At 29.5% G+C, this 5,188-nt stretch overlaps 1 protein-coding gene across 1 annotated transcript in view; it reads left to right on the top strand.

Moving 5' to 3' along the window:
• Positions 1 to 4,216: 4,216 nt before the first annotated feature.
• Positions 4,217 to 5,188, top strand: part of LOC106688985 (IDS-type sesquiterpene synthase) — a gene marked incomplete in the record, with an annotated part of 14,242 nt that continues 13,270 nt past the window's right edge. Inside the window, 1 exon segment of the mRNA XM_067051219.1 lies at positions 4,217 to 4,272.

Here is a 5,188-nt window from a genome sequence, read left to right as displayed (position 1 = left end):
ATATATGAATTGTTCAAGAATGAAACACATAAATGTAGAGCCACTTGTAAATGTGTTTTGTTAATTCATGTAAATCTTTATTTCCATTTATCTCAGGTCTCACCTTTTCAGAGAGAAAGAAGTCTCCACTTAGTAAAGACATAGTCCTGTAAAATATACGGACTTTATCATCAAATAATGTAGAGAAATATGTATATATTTGTGTAATAATAGATCACATATCTTTGTTTTTAGACATAAATTATTCTATTATATTAGTTAGTAATATAAAACCTAAGAAGCACTATTTATTTTTAATTTATTCTTGTTTTTTTCATTAATGTACTCCTTATTTGTTTAATTATCTTTCATATTTTACATTTGTTCATCTCCGTTTTGTTAATGTTAAAAATATACAAATAAAAATGTTATAAATATACAACATGTATGTATATATTTGTAAAATATTACCCCACAGAGTAAATAAAACTATCCATTGTCCACCAAATATTATATCTGTTTTTTTTTTTTTTTTTTATAAAGTCACTTTTAATTATTTATTTTTATTTGAGATCAAATCAAATGAAGAATCTCTTCATAACAACAATTTTATAAATCTTTTTTTGATAAGTATTCACAATGTTCATATAAATATAAATTTATTAATACAAATACAAACAAACATAAAAACATTGTCAACAGTCAAAGAGACATTACCAATCATGTTTCTGTAAACTAGATTTATAATTATTGTAACCACAATGATAAATAATTTAAAGGATTTTTCCCCAGCCATGCTTATCAAAACATTCATAACTTCTCAGGATTTTAACCAAATCCAACGTAATTGTCCATGAGCTAGTAATTTTACATCATCAGCAGCAAAAGATTCAACTAGAGGATCTAGAACATCACATTGGTTTGTTGAAAGAAAAAATTGAACACGTGTGTATTGTATTGCATATCTTAAACTGTAACAGAAACACACTTATTATTATCAGCTGCCCATTACATATATATTATATAAAGCAGATATGAAAAAATAGGGACATGTTTTACAGATAGAAGTGGTAAAATAAATTATTATTATAAAATCAATCAACAAGATTAGAAATAAAATCAAAGGACCTAAGTATACAGCTAATAGGTAGGAGGCAGGTGGGGTTCATAGGTCAGTATGAAATAAACAATGCATCATTAACAATTTATAATTTTAAAGGATAATTTAACCCTCAGTGAGCATACAGTGTCTGACAGACAGTGAATTTTGATTGAATATTTTAGCAAGACTGAATGCAGCTGTAATTCACAAACTCTCAGTACCTTTTCCCCACTTTCCAATCTTTGAAACACTGTGTACCCAGCCACCAGGTTCATGAGCGCAAACCCCAGACAAAGAATGTAAGATTTTCATTTATTTTGCATATAATTTTATTATAAGCCCACATGGAATGGCTTGCAGACCTTCCTTCTCGCAGCGGTGTCATGGTATTTGACTTTAATCACCCAGATGACCCTGACTTTGCAGAAAGAGCTCTGATATTGATTTTTGAAGGTGACTATCCCCTCCCTCCATGTGAAAGTGATGATGATGATGATTTCCTTTCTGCACTCACCTCTTCTTCACTAAAACGTCATTATTATTTCCAATTATGATCCAGATACATCTTCTGATAATATGTTAGGAGTATATTCCATCTGACTGTGAACTCATGGACAAAGGACAGCAAGCAATTAAGCAAGTCTGAAAACAGTTATGTGCTTATTCCAGGCTGAGTGAGAGTTCCCCCAGAGGGTATTCTTTTAGTGGACAGGGTCCAATGGACCAACCAGAAGGGCCTGAATTTTATTTTGCAAAAATAACCATTCAAGTGTGCTTAGTCTGAAACTCCACGCTATTAACGCATTCTTTCTAACATTCCTAACTTGGCGCGTTTACATGATATGAGCTCCGAGATTCGGAATTTTGGCGGAGTGCCGGTTTTACATGCTCACTACTGGTTATATATGATCACTGGCTGATGTATTGTCTCTACTCATTTCTTTCCAAATAATTGAGAAGACTACATTACATAAATGTATTATGTAGTATATAAAACTCTCAGTAATACGTAGTGAAAAAGATGATCCAAAAAGTATTTCAAACTACAGAACACCTCCAGCAATGAAATAAAGCATATATTGGATTCTTGATGCTGACTATGATAGATAAAGTAAGTCATGAACATTTACGAAAAATTAACCTCAAAAATTTGTGGACGACATATATCGTGCAATATGTAATTTTTTTTTTCCGATCCCTCTAAAACAGAAATAAAAGTGGATTAATAAGTGTATTACTGTGAAAAGAAAAGTCATTTGTGTTGGATCTTACCTTTTACTACCTATGGTAATATGCAATTTGTCATTTTTTTTTCCGATCCCTCTAAAACAGAAATAAAAAGTGAATTAATAGATGCATTTCTGTGAAAAGAAAAGTAATTCGTGTTGGGTCTTACCTTTGGTATTTTAAGGTTACCTGTTATGTTTAATGTTATATATGAGCTATCCATTCTAAAAAGGAGCTATTTTAAGCCCGGAGGTGAGGTAATATGTCATTTTTTTTTAAATAAACGCTTGAAACTTTGACTGCCTGTATTCGTAAATGCGAGAGCATATCACACCGAGAGGTGTGTTAGTTGTTCACAAAAAATGTGTTAGTGTTTTATTTAGATTTGGTAATTTTTCGTTGTAAACGAATCAGAGACTGGTGTGTTAATTTTTTTCTCAGTTATAAAACCATAATTTCTTCGATCTATCATTTATGTAGAGTAACTGTAAAAGTATATTGATTGATTTCGTTCCTAAACTAAGTCTTTAACATTGTTGTGATCTCGATATTCTGATTTTGCAATTCTTCACAAATTGGCTGAGTTTCTTAGAAATTTGTTTATTTTTCATAAATAAAAAAGTATACTTGTGTTATCCCATTCATATTGTAAACCCAATATTTTAGGAATATAGGAAAAAAGAGTGGATGACATTGTGATCGGGATGGTTGGTGTCTATGAAACACCCTATATCCACACAACTGAAATAAGGTGTATAGCCATCCACCAAGGGTTAAAATAAAATAAAAACTAGTATATAAATAAAAAGTACAAATACAAACTGACCATGAAATAACTATTTAAGGATATTGAAGCAAAGAACAAATTAGGGAAAAAAAGTGGAGAAGATGGTCGGGGGTGAAGTTAGCAAAAACACACAAATAAACAAAAATTATTCATTCTTGCTGACGTTTCGACTTGATTTTCAGGTCTTCATCTATAGAAGAGAGAGGCTATAAAATAAAAAGAGATAACAACCATCATTCAGAGAAACATAAAAAATAAATAAATAATAGAATAACAAATTAGGTAATATACATAACAATGAATTGAAAATATAAAATAGTTGATTAATAACCATGGAATTCGACAGTAGTAGATTGATAACAATATAAGATGAAACATAATATTATATAGGTAAGAAGATATGTATAAGTTGAGATGTGTAAGTAGTGTATACATTTTTTTTTCTTTTTTAGACTTTTATAGACTATAGGGCATCAGAACTTAAGCAGCGATTTCATATCTTAGTAGAAGTAAACCACTTCTTAATTAACTATATCTTAAAGAACTTAAATTAGGTGACTAAAGAACTTTGGAAAATATTTTTTAAATTATATTTTATTTATTAAAAACTAAAGAGTTGACATTCATGAAAATTGTTAAAGTTTCAATTAAACATCAGCTAAAATAACCCATGACCAATCCTAGAAAGATAAGTCAACTTATGTATTTCCTTCGTTTAAAACCCTTTTAATCCAACCATGCTTCTTATATTGATTTTCGTTTTATACAATCATCTTGAAATCTGATATCATTCAAAATTAAGGAAGAAACTACTGCAGATCAACCATGTGTACGTTTCATCTAAGTGTTGGTTCGGAAACATCTATTATTATTATATATTATATACATATATTATTAATAGAATATCGGCAACTAACTTTGTAAGAATATGTGGTAGAGCTCGTTTTATGAGCGTAAGAAAATAGTTAACATAAAGATAATTAAAATATCGAACATGGCTTATCAGGAAGCGGTAGACACATATAATATGAACTGCAAAACATTTACACGAAAATAAATGTTTTAAAGCTCCTTTTAAACTACCTAATAATCTTCAACCATTAATATTTATCTTCATTTAAGTATTAGGTTTAATATTTTACCGTTGGAAGTAGCTTTAGTGAGCACGCAGAGAAAAGTAGGTATAACAAAATATTTTTATTAGTCCATTGATCATTAATAAGCTTAGGATACGAATGAGAAACAAAGTTTTAGGTTTAATAAATAAACATTAATAATTGATAGAAATCTAGCAAAAATCCACTAATTAATAAAATATTAAAGAGCTTAAGGCACCATTATTTCACGATAAAATATCGTTAAAAAACTTGAAGAAAATGGCAGAATTTCAGACCTGATAGTCGACAAGCATTTTTTTTTCAACTTAAAACTTTTCACGTTTTATATTGCATTTAAAGTCACACTAATCAATATCAAATAATTGTTTGACTGCAAACGTATCTGATAAAACGAAAACTAATGGATATCCAGAATAAAATAATCCAAACCAAACTTCTTATTAGACATAATTTTATAATTATATTTGTAATAGTAAATATATTTCCTAACCTTCTTTTTTTTTATGGCCCTTTTGGTATAAGTAGGAAAATTATGGAACCCTTTTGGTAGAAGTAGGAAAATGGCAGAGCCCCAACATTATCATTCGGTAGAAATAAAATAATCCGTCTTTTCAGCAAAAGCTAATAAAAGCTAGGATACCTACCCAACACCTATGCAGCATTTGGAAAAAAATCTGAGACAGTAAGGTTCAAAATTTGTTAATTGACCCACACAATTTATTTCTGGAATCGTAAGATTTTATATTCATATCTAAACTTGTGTTCGAAAAATAGGAGTGAAACTCCTCATGAAAATTAATTTTGATGTCCGGGTCCGGAGTAGAGGGGTTCAGTTGCGTTAAATTTGTAGTATAAACTGTATATAAAGTTGTATTTATAATACCAAAGAATTTTATTACGATTAGTGGTAAAGAAGTACGGAAAAAAGGATTCAAAATGGTCAAAGTTAAAAAAAACTGAAACTTTACTAATTAA

The sequence above is a fragment of the Halyomorpha halys genome, unplaced genomic scaffold, assembly GCF_000696795.3.
Source record: "Halyomorpha halys isolate HHAL.00 unplaced genomic scaffold, Hhal_1.1 Scaffold45.1, whole genome shotgun sequence".
NCBI classification, from domain to species: domain Eukaryota; kingdom Metazoa; phylum Arthropoda; class Insecta; order Hemiptera; family Pentatomidae; genus Halyomorpha; species Halyomorpha halys.
Note: the sequence above shows the minus strand (reverse complement) of the source record. Positions and strands in the feature narration are given on the sequence as shown.